Consider the following 12612-nt stretch of genomic DNA (forward strand, 5'->3'; position numbering starts at 1 on the left):
TTGTTTTGCTACCGCAAATGCAAATGGCCCGGCACCGTACCTGCGAACAGCGCCGCCGTGCGATGATAGATCGGACGGTCCACTTAAATCGGCCGCAGCCGCCGCACGCGTACGGTGGCCGAATTGACTAGGGCGCGCGTACGTAGGGTCCGTCGTCGTCTGAGGTGGCGCTGTAGCCAGGTGTAGGGCTACAGATGGTCGACAGACAGGGGGCGGTGTCAATGTGCAGGCTCGTGGCTGCAGGCTGTGGCGGGCGAGGGGGAATGCGTTTGGCTGTGGACGAGGGGGGCCAGCCAGCGGCATCGATCGTGTCCCTCATTCAAGCCGTGGTGGGGTTAATTTCCGACCGAATTCATTCCGTCCGGAACATGGATTTTTGAACGTTGTTTCGCTGTAGATCCGACTGGCTGGAGGGACCATGCGTCAGCAGCGTGCGTGGTCGCCTGTCCGGATCATCGCTCCCAAACTTGATTTTACTTCATGACCGATGCGGGGCTGCCTAATTTTGATTTTTGAACTGGGTTGGCTCATATAGCTAGCACGCGTGCCCAAACTTGAATTCCCTTCAGATCGATGGTCGATCCAATCCAAAGCTTCATCAGATCGGGTAGTCAGTGGCCCTGCCTGCTGTTTGAACGTGCTTCCCGGCAAGGGTTCGCAGCTTCCAGTTTGTTGTGATCCAGTCTCGAGTGCTCGCGCTTTGCAACGCGCCTCCTTCACAGCGAGGGAAGTGCGGCACTGAAGCTGGTTTATTAGGCGTTTAGCTAACTCTAGCCACTGATGAGACCATAAGCTATAATCTTTCTTAATTAACCATCCAGTTCTGACCGTATTTTTCTTCTTCGCATGATTGTCCTTAAGATAATGATGACGTAATCGACCGTCAGGGCGGGATCAGAGATCCGTATCTGACTTCTGCGCAAACATAAAAAAAATTAGGATCTGTTTTTCTAATAAGGAAACTGCGAACGCGCGTGGAAAGGGGTTGGAGGAAGAAGAAGACACTGTAGAACAAATAGCTTAATTAGATCTTGTTTGGATGGTCTAAAGTTGAGCGCTAAACTTTAGCACCTATTATATTAGCACTTATATCATATCTCGACTAAAGTTTTCAGTCTTGGCTAACGTTTAGCTCATCCCATCAGCACTCCTATTTGGATCGGATGGACTAGTATTAAAGTTTAGTATTTTTGGATATTAACATTTAGATGCATACACCCCCCCTTAGTAACGCGTACCTGGAAAAGAAAAAGGTGGATAGGCTGGAAAGCACGTGTTGTCCGGATCTCGCGCACAGAGCGTCATCGCCAATTGGCTTGGGGTTGCTTATCCACTGCTGCCGGGGGGTCACTTAGGAATCCATTCTTCCAAATTTAAGTATATATCTGTTGCATTGTGCATCTAGCTAGACGGGTTGAGCAGGTCACCCACTGCACAAGTTGATAAATAAATAAATAAATAGCCTTGTCCATATTATCAGTCGAGTGCTCATAACTTGCTAGGCCGGGCACAGCACATCTTGGTCCAGCTGTGCATGTTGCATTACATGGCTGCCAATGCATTACACGTGTGCATGCAGCTCGGCGCAGTGCCATGCATTCCGGTGTTTAGATCGACATATACGCCGTGCCATGATGGAGGGTGATGCTTACCTTGCAAGGTTGTTGCAGGCACGGATCATTTCAGAGATAGCCAGAGCTAGCTGTATGCGTGTGCCAAGACCACAACCTCGTCTCGTCTGTCCCCTCCTTTCCCCCTTCGGTGGCTGTCGGTTTGCTTTACAGGGTGAAAGAGAGACGCGTGCACATGCGAGCGAGGAGGAGGATCGCTTCCAGGGCTGGCGATCCCGATCGAGAGAAGGCGGCTTCCTTTGCAAGCCAACACGTACGTACAGAAGAGGAAAAGCTCTGCTTGCTTGACGCGAGCACGGATTGTTCGCTCGATCATTCTCCAGCCGGCACGAAAGCAGGACACACAGGTGGCGCCACCCCGCGGCGGCCATTGATAAAGTGAGGAGTTGACGGGATGATGGGCGAGAGAGAGGTTTGAACGACGGGCAGAAAGATACTAATCCGAAGGGATTGAGATTAAGTGACATTGTAACAGTGACATTCCCGTAACATTAAGTCACTTATGTGTGGGACTCACATGAGCCCGGAAGACGTGGGTCCAGTCCAAAGATACTAAGGAAAAGTTTAGTTTACACCCTCAAACTATTACAAAAGTATAATTTCCAACCTTCAACTACGAAACTGAATAACAGAGACCATCCAACCTATTGAAATCGGACAAATTTATCCCCTTACATGGTTTTCAAGGCGGTTTCTCATTTTGTGAGAATTAAAAATATTCAAATCTAAACTAAAAAAATCATAGAAAATCATTTTAAATCACAATAATACGAAATGGGTATCAAAAGTTTTTAAAAAATATAATCTTTCTATTGGCATGATACTTATTAGTTATTTAGATCCAATTTTTTATGTTCATAATATTTGGTTGCTTGTAATTATGTCTATTATTCTTAAATAAGTAAGATTCAAATAGAGCAATAGTAGATTGTTTACATTTTTAGAAAAATTTTGACACGAGTTTTATATTTTTTATAAAAAATTAAAGAAATTAGTTTTGACTTTTAAATTTAATTAATAATTTTTATATTTTTTTAAAATATGAAACCACCTACGGCTGAGTACGGCGGAGGTCCGGCGAGCCGCCGCTGGAGGATGCCAAAGGGTGGAGCCATCTCATGGGGGCTTGCAATCTCCTCGATGGTGGCTGGCTCGACACAGTTACTCTCTTCTCAGATGGGCTCTGTGCGCAGGAGGGCCCGGGCTTTCACTTCCCCCGTCTGGCTGGGCTGTCTTTTTTATATATATATTCCAGACTTTTGCGTTGAATACGGTTGGTGGGCTTTTGTATGCAAAGAAGGATAGAGATTTAGTTGGGCCCGTCCAGGCAAAAGCCGTAGCAAACACACGGTCGTGGGCCTCGAGGATGGAGGGCCAGGCCGAGCAGGCCGTACGTGGGCTGACGTTTGTTTTTCACCGGCGAGCAGGAGACCCACGGCTCCAGCTTCCGTTTACAACTCGTCGTCGCACAGCGCTGAGCTAGAGCAGGCAGGCAGTGGGGACGAGTGGCAAGCCGTGTCCGTCCGAGATGGCGGCCCTAGCCAAGCCAACAGGGGCCCGGCCGCCCCAGGAGGCGTCTCCTTTCGCCGCGCCGCTTTATCGATCGGGATCCCCTCCGGCGGCGGCCACTTGCACGCGACAGGCCGGAACGGACGACCGGCCGGTGAGCCTGGTCGCCCCGTTCGTCCATCGGCATGCTGAGGTGGAAATTCCATTTCCACGGACGTACGCACGCTCTCCTGCCCATGCATGCACTGCAGCAACCAGTGGGCGGCGATCGCTTTTGGCAGCATCCCCAGGCCCAGGCGCGCTTTGCAGCCTTGCACGCGCGAGGCCGCGGCACGCAGCCTGTGGGGAACGCGGCAGAACAGCAAGGAGTACGGGCGGGGGCGGGGCGCGGCCGTTATCTTTTGTTGGGCGCCGCGCCTGCCGGTGACGTCCGCGGCCATCTTCTGTCCGACTGGCTGCCGCGTCCAGACGGCCGGTGTCCTGCAACCTCCTCGGCCTCCCGGGCCCTCTCGCCCGGCTCCTCGTCCGTCTTCCCTTTCGAAATGGTCACATGGACACGACGCGGCCTCTCACCGAGCCGTACAATTAGAAAGAACGGTGAGTATTCGAGTGAGAATTGTGCGCCAATTTTTTTTTATTTTGGCCCTCCACTATTATATAGTATGTGCGATGATGAGGGCCATTTTGTCACGTGTCAGGCTGATCGAGGCCCGGCCCGGGCAGCCGCATGCACACCGTACGACCTACACCCGCCCGCGCGGCCGGCAGCGACGGGGATTCAATAATTCGCGCAACAATCATGCGGTGGCGGATCCATGATCCATGGACCGCGCGCTCCGCGATCGTCCTCCCACCCGGCGCCAACACATCCGCATCGGCGGCCGGCCAGCTTCAACACCTTGACTACTCATCGCGTACGGCGGAGAGGAGCGCGACCCGCCGCGTGCCGTGCGGGCGCGGGCGTGGTGCGCGCGCGCGGCGAGCGGCGGCGGCCACGCGTGCGCACGGACCCAGCCAATTCACCAAGCCAGTAGCAGTGCGTGATGGGGACGAGATGGCAACAGGCAACAGCTTCCCGTGGGGCGCCACACGCACGCATGCACTGCGAGGTGAAGCAACTGGGCCTCTCCCCCGTGATCCGTCGATCGATCAGGCAGGCTTCAAACTGAACTAGCGAGCGAGCGTTTGGTTAAGTTCCTGTACTTGCATAGCGGCGGATTATTATTATGGCATCTTGGAACCATCGAGGCATATAGCACGTACAGGCGCGCCCAATTTGACGACGCACCTACCAAGCCGCCACTGTTCCGCTGGGCGCACGACGACTAGTGCTGTCACTCGCTACACGCACGTACGAAGCTCGACCGGGCGCATTGACCCCGACGCCGACCCGTGTCGAGCGAGCCAATCATCGCCAGATGCACGCACCGACCGGCGGCTGATGGAAAGCGCTAGCGACGCTCTCTGATCGGCTCTATTATTACCTATAGTAGCTAGTACCAGTCGTAAGTACATGGTGGACCTAGATAATGGACAACAGGGTCACCGCTCTTTTCAATCTTGATCAGCGACAATCTATCCAAATGTCGCGGCAGCAGAGAAGATAGATGCGATGCGTTGCATTGCATTGCATTGCATTGCATTGTATTGTATTGTATTGCATCTATTATCTTAATACAATAGTGTTAAAAGAAGCCACCACGTTCGTCGAGAGAGTCTAGAAATTCTCACGTTAATCGAAAAAAACGAAAGATTTGCACCGTTGGATTTTATGAAGATCTAATGGTCTAAATTAATCCAAACAATCTATATCAAATATGAGTACTAAATATATCTAAACTCGGAATTAAAAAAAAAAGAAAGAAAGCTAAAGTTGATTTCAATACGGATTGTAGCGAACGACCGTTGCATGCCATCCATATATTACCATATGTAATAAAGAACTAATTTAGCAAGCACATGTACTCCATTGCTTGCCAAGCACACTATCCCATAGTAACACATGTCCACACACAATTTGATATGACCATATGATATGCACCATCGCGATATATCCACCTCCATGATATGTTTATTCTTTTCGGTTCATCCAATCAAATAGAGTCATCGAATGTTTACACAAAAAGGAAGGGATGGAAATAAAGTGATGGATGTTGTTACACAGATTTGTGTGTCTATTAAGTTATTAGAAAATCAACATCCAACATTTCTTTTAAAAAACCCGCATGTATTAATTATTTTAATACTTAAGTGTGATACAAATCCATGACATTCGCTTATAGAGCATATAAATTACATGTTAGTCAATGAAAAAATAGAGATATCTCCGTGATTGGATCCAGTGCGACTATATCATCACAGCTCTGATTATTTGATACAGAGTAAATTACAAAAGTACAACTCTATTTTAAAATAACGGCTCAGATTATTTGATACTGATTAAAGTACAAATGTACAACCCTATTTTTAAATAAATCTTAACCTACAAATATAGCCTTCAGTGGAAGGAAATGTTAGAGATGAGGGCTTAATGCAATGCCAAGGAAATAAGAGAGCAAAAAAATGATGTAAGAAGATGGCATGGCAAGGATGTGGAATGACTAGATGAGGAGCAGTGTCACACCTCAACCAATGAGGAACCACAACCCAAGATCATCGCAATGGTGACCATGTTGCTTATCCACATATCGCATACATACTTTCTAGAAAAGGGTAAAATAAATGGGTTGGGCATGATATTTCATATTAGCACATTGTCCAGCACAGTGGTGCTCTAAACGCTGGAAGGATAGTGCAACTGAAAGCACCCATTTTTCAAGTGGAAACGACTGACCATGACAGCACCTTTCGTAAGCCGAAGGTGTCTTTAGAACATAAACCAAGATGCAAGTATACTTCTGGGATCCAAATGATGCTCTTAGGAGAAGTGATTGGAGTAAAAAAACTCACCAATGATTGTATTGCAACATTGTATCGCCGGAGTTGCAAACAAAGCATCCAAACAATGCATTACAACTATTATTACCTCAAGAGTGCAATGGATAAACACTGGATAGAATCAGTAGTGTGTGAAAAGCGAAAAGAGTTGTTGATTTCCACTATGCCATGGATTGTCGTCCTAGCGACGGTATGCCTATTGAGCAGGTGTGAGAAATAGCTATGAAGGTATAGGTGAAGCACCTTATGGAAGGTTGAAAGGCTTCTCAAATTTAGGTGAACACACCAAGCAATTGTGATGGTGGCGAGATTGAAAGAGAGTAGAAGAGACAAAAATAGATAAATAAATAAATTTTTCTAGAAGTAAACAGATGACCAACTACAAAAGACTAGGGTGGGTCTCGAGGGTATATCCCCTATTAGTTTGCAAAAAAAACATTTATAACTCATGAATTTTCATAAAAGTGTATGAATATTAAATGGACTAAAAATTTAAAGCATTAACTATTACTGTATATCAACGATGGGCGCAGAAAACAATAGAAGGAAAAATAGCAGTTTATTTTTCATAAACTTTGGAATGTAAAGTAACTAAACAATAGAAATAAATACTAAAAGTCCATTATTACAAGAAAGCTAAATTTATCTTGAATAAATAGTTCAAAAATATGATAGAACAAATATAGTCAGGTTATTTTGCACGGTTGCTACACTTGGAAAGTACAGTAATAACCCATATATAAAGATTAGGGGCATAGTAATAAGACGACTTGAAAATATTTATTTAGTTATTTTTCTCATTGAAGAATAGTGGGTGGTCTGGTCCAAACCCAAGCTCTCCTCAGCTTGGCCCAAATTCGCTGGCTCTGTATAGCTGATTTTGGACCTAAATTAATCAGGCTTTTTATTGTTCCAACAAGAGCCAGGTTCTACCCACAAAATGATAATGTTTGTTTTTCATGAGCATCCATCCACAAGCTAAAATACAATCAAGAATTTTTCTTCATCTTTAAAAAAAAGGTAGCAGGAAAAGCTACTTGGAAGCAAAAATAGAAGAGAGAGAGAGCAAAGCAGAAGGATATATGTTACTAGAGAGAGGACGAGCACAAAGGAGAACTCTATACAACACAACGTATCGTAATATAATAAATTAGATGACCCGGGCAGACGAGTTGTGCTAGGAAAAGGATGTAGAAGACGTAAGAAAATATGAGAGCATAAATGCAATAGGGCTGTGGTAGATTTCGATTGGAGAATATTGAAAAGAAAAGAGATATGGATATGATGAAAACTAAAAAGAATGCATTCACTTCTAAACAAGATTTCAATGCAAACTTAAAACTAAATTATGAATATTGTTTCTGGTGGTACACACACAATCACTCGCTCACATATTCTTCTAAAAACTCTAAGGATAATTTATCACCGTGAAAAAACCCCGTACATTGCTGATAAAAACAATCAAATATAATTCTATAAAATGTAAATATTTATATATATTATACAAAATCTTTATATTTATGATTCGTAAAGATATGGCATAGAATATAATAATGAAAAAGTTTTGACATACTTTGATATGTGCCGTTAGAGCAAACGAAATAAATGACATGACTAAAAACTATTTTCAATAATGTTTTTTCATGTAAAAATGTATATACTAATATATAAAAAAACCTAGCCACCCGCGCTATTTGCGCGGGCAATCTTGCTAGTTGTATTGTATTGTATTGTATTGTATTGTATTGTATTGTATTGTATTGTATTGTATTGTATTGTATTGTATTGTATTGTATTGTATTGTATGCCCAATAAATTAAATTAATTCCGAGGGCATAAGGGCATTGCATGCTGCTGGCTTCAGTGGAGTATTTCTGTAATACAAATATACAATACAAAACCGGGGACCTCCCTCCCCTTATCGATCATCACGAAACTAAAATGTTTGGGGGAATATTCGCTGCCCGCGTTATTATCAATCAATCACACGCGCTGCTGTGCTGAATTCCACTGATCGATAATGCAAGTGCCGGCCTTTGGATGGCGATAAGGACGCGCGCTGTTGGTCGAGCCAAGGCTGGACGCCATGATTTGAGAGGCGGCACCACACCATGGCTGCTGCTGTTGCTTGCTTGCGCTGTCCAGCCAGCGTATAGGAAGTGACCGAAGGAGAAGGGCCGCCACCGCAATGCTCCCCCAATCATGTCCTGGCTCTGCTAGTGGGACGGGCACATCCAAGGGACGTGCATGATTGGTTATCTTCTTCACAATCACATACGGTGATTTTGTATCTCCCAAAAGCAGAGCAGCTAATTAATCACCTTATAGCTAGCTAAGCTAGGGTCTGCTTGGAAGATCAGAGTGGGTTTCCCCGTAGGTTTCGATTCAACCATCCGAGGAGGATTCGTTGTGTTGTGACCTACTCCATCTGCGTGTGGTTTCGATTGAACCATGACCTAGGGTCGACCTAGCGTGTTCGCAGTGTCCGCCGGCGTTGGGTAGCGCCGGTGACGCGTCGGTTCTTCTTCAAGCCTTGGATCCGAAACGTGAGCTGATCGAGACGATGACGACGAGGGCGACCGGTCATGATTCCGGCGCCAGGACCCGGGGCTGCAGGGAATCATGGTGCCGCCCGCCCGGTGGACGGCGACGTCGTGCGTGATACTGTCGCCGCCGATCGTGCTGCTGGGCGCCGCTCCTCCTGCTCCTGCTGCGCCTCTGCCCGATCGATCGGTGTCTCCACCCCCCTGGAGGGGCAGGGCACAGTGCGGGAACAAAAAGGAGATCTCCATCGAGCGCAGCACACTGGCTGGCCACAGTGCCACTTCGCTATCGGCGGTGTCTCTGTACATGCACGGAGGCGGTCGTTGGCTGTGATCTTGATCTGACGGGGGGGATTAGGCAGAGGAGGAAACACGAAATGAATGCGCTCACATGGCTGAATAGCATCTTCTACACACCAAGAGTACCCTAACTAATCACAGTACTTGGCAGCGGTGCAGATGCCATGAGATGCAGCTGGGTGAATTGACAAGTCGGTAACCCCTCCCGGCCCCCTGTACGCAGAACGCACCAATCCTCGAACAGGCCACAATTAGGAGGTACTCTGCGACGTACAGAGATTGATTAATTGATGACAACGACGACCTTTGTACTGTACGGGATGGTACTCACTTCAACTGTCGCAAGTGACGCGTGCTGCTGGTACTACACTACTATGCGCGCGCGCGCATGTTCTTTGCATCCGAAAGGCACCGAGACGAATCGAAGAGAGAGAATCATAGCGGCCGTGCATTCGTTTCCACGCATCCAGGACATCATAGCCTTACCGTAGCAGCTTGCATGCATGCACACTACCACAAGCGCTACTCAAACCTTAGCGAACAGCTGAGCATGGGCACCAGGTCGATCGATCCTTAACCGTGCAACTGCACGCTCGCACCGCACCATGCATGCCTAATGCCTTTGGCCCTTGGGCGGGCTTGGTATTGATTCAAAGGTATTCAGCTGAATACCCAAAATTTTTAGCAAAAAAGTTTTTATATATAGTATATAATATGTATATGTATTAAAAATATAGAAAATAAGAGCATATCTAAAAGAATTCTTAAATCCTAGTAACTCTCTATATCCTTTAAGTATAGAGGCATCCTAAATATTACTTCTCCTTGTATTCTTGTGTCCCCATGGTACTTCCCCGGTACCAGATATCCTAATTATTGTTTGAACCTTGACATATTAGAAAAAAGATGATTTAGGGTGTCTCTTGGAGATGATCTAACATCACAAAATAGGCTTCCTAAATCTTATATTGCCTCTTGTGCTCAGATGGCTCACTTCACCTCTTCTAGGCCCGGTCGCTTCCCGTGCGGCCCGTCCTTTCCGCTTCTGGCTAATGGCAGCGAACCCTAGCGGCGCAGCGGACGACGTCTGCATGCGATAAGATGTGAGTGACCTGCACTGCTCGGAAGAGCGCAGCGCACAACGGTGGCAAAAAAAAAAATGTCTCCATCCTTTGAAAATATTGAATACCCAGATTCCAAATCCTAGGCCCGCCCCCTTTACCACATCATATGATGATTCTATATTCCCTGGTGTATGTATCACCAGCACCTCTACAACACACCTATGTGGTCCATGCAACGCGCGGTAAGCATTCTGGCACAATCACACAAAGCAGCAGCACAAGCATGAAAAACCATTTCGTTTGGGTGGGTCAATAATAATATTCCTACGTACCAACACATCCAGGCAGGCAGGCACGGTCAGTTGGGACTCCAGGTCAGTACCGTACCCTCTTAGCTTGGCGGCCTCTTGCTTGGCCAATTATATATATTGCCACATTTTAGCATCAATCGTCAATGCGTTGCGTGATTCTCCTTGGATCTCCGATCCGCCGGTCCCTCACTGTGGTTCCCGTAGAGGCATGCGTACGGTCCATACTGATCGAACGCATGCGTGGACATATGCTAGCTCTCTCATCACACCCTCACCATGCATGATCGTCGTGGCATCGCAAGCAGCGGCCAGCTGCTGCGACGACCTGTCATGGTCATCAGTTCTTCATGCATGCGTGGATAGTGCAAGGGGACAGGCACTCTTGTAGTTGTAGGCAAGCGCGCGTTGACCGTCGCACAGACTCACGGGCGGGCAAGGAAACTCATCACGTTCATGTCGTCGATGGAGCAGGTCCTCGATCGTGCACACTGCGGAGCGCTGAAAGGGCGTTCCCGGGAGACTGTGCTGCCAAGCCCACCTGCCTGCACCCGCAGCCACGACACGTTAGTGCCGGCCGGCAGGTTCGGCGAGGGAAGCTCGGCAATGCAGGTCGTCGTCGGGTCAGGGCGAGGAGGAGCTTGGAGCTACAGATAGTGTTGGGCGGTTGGCGACTTGGGACTGAGGAGGACGACGACAAGGGACCCGGATCGGACTAGATGTACGTACGTGGGCCTGAGCGACACGACAGAAGAAGGATTGATTGGATCCAACCGCCGTGCATGCACTGCAGGGCCTCTCCTCGGTGACCGTGGCGGCTTTGCTGTCAGCGGCCTGCGCGGGCGCGGCGGCAGCGCCATCTCTCTCCTGCTCATCGTCATGTCCGTGCCTTGTGGCTAGCTACGCTACGGCGCGAGGCCACTGCGCCGCGGTCACTTCCTCATCAGGTGCAGTGCAGTGCAGGGCGCTGATGCGCGGCTGCGCGCTAGCTGGGGCCACGCGCCATCGGAGGCCGCCAAAAGGCTGTGTTTACGCCCTGTTTCCACGGGCTGTAAACGCAAAATATTTTTCGACGGAATCTTACCAATTTGAAGTACTAAATGAAGTCTATTTATAAAATTTTTTGCACAGATGTGTTGTAAATCGGGAGACGAATCTAATGATACTAATTAATTCATGATTAATTAATAATTAACGGTTGGTTACTGTAGAATAACTAATGCAAATTATAGATTAATTAGGCTCATTAGATTCGGCTCGTGATTTATAGCCCATCCATGCAAAAAGTTTTGTAAATAGACTTCATTTATTACTTCGAATTAGCATGTTTCCTTCGCAAAATTTTGTGTTTTTACGTTTTTGCGTTTACTGGGTGGGAACTAAACAGAGCCTTAGTTGCAAAATCTCTCTCCAAACTTCACTATTCATCTATCATATCAATTTTTTTGTCTCGTGCATGGAAAATTAAATGTAAGTAAATAAAAAAACTAATTGCATAGTTTTGATGTATGTTGCGAGACGAATCTTTTGAGCCTAGTTAGCATATAATAGGACAATATTTATCACAAATAAACGAAAAATACTACAGTATACTACAGTATCCGATGTGACCTTTTTTACGAGTTTTTCGCGGATAAAACACAGGCTGTGTTTAGATCCCTGGAAAAGTGGGAGAAAAAGTCACATCAGAGACACTGTAACACACTGTAGCAATTTTCGTTTGTTTGTGGTAAATATTGTCCTACCATGACCTAACTAGGCTCAAAAGATTCGTCTCACAACGTACATCAAAACTATATAATTAGTTTTTTTATTTACCTACATTTAGTACTTAATGCATGGGTCATTTGCTATATTTAATATTTTGATGTGATTTTGATGTGATGAAAAATTTGGATTTTGTGGGGGGTTTTTGATCTAAACACGCCCACAGCCAAAGTTGGGGACGCTGTCTTATCCAGGCGGGCAATGAATGCGCCCCGCGCAGGCGGAGGGGGATCGACCGAGGCTGGCTCGCCATGGCGTCGCTAGTACTCGCGATGGTTGCGCTAGCGCTCCCCGGGCGGCCGTACGTCTCCTCCCCGGCGGGGTCTCCTCTGACCTCTCCGGCCGCGAACGGGGAACATGGTTACAGTGACCCGTATCCGAACCACCACACCAGGCGGCAGAACACACTGCGACCGGCCACAGCAGCTTGTCCAATCCGCCACGACGCATGTCGCCACGAGCGCCGGCCGCGCGTGCCATGCGCGCCTGCCTGTTCCGCGGGCGGGCGGGCGGCTTGCTGCTGTGCTGCGGCTGCGAGCGACGGAGGCCGCCG

Source organism: Panicum virgatum, chromosome 9K, assembly GCF_016808335.1.
Source record: "Panicum virgatum strain AP13 chromosome 9K, P.virgatum_v5, whole genome shotgun sequence".
Lineage (NCBI taxonomy): Eukaryota > Viridiplantae > Streptophyta > Magnoliopsida > Poales > Poaceae > Panicum > Panicum virgatum.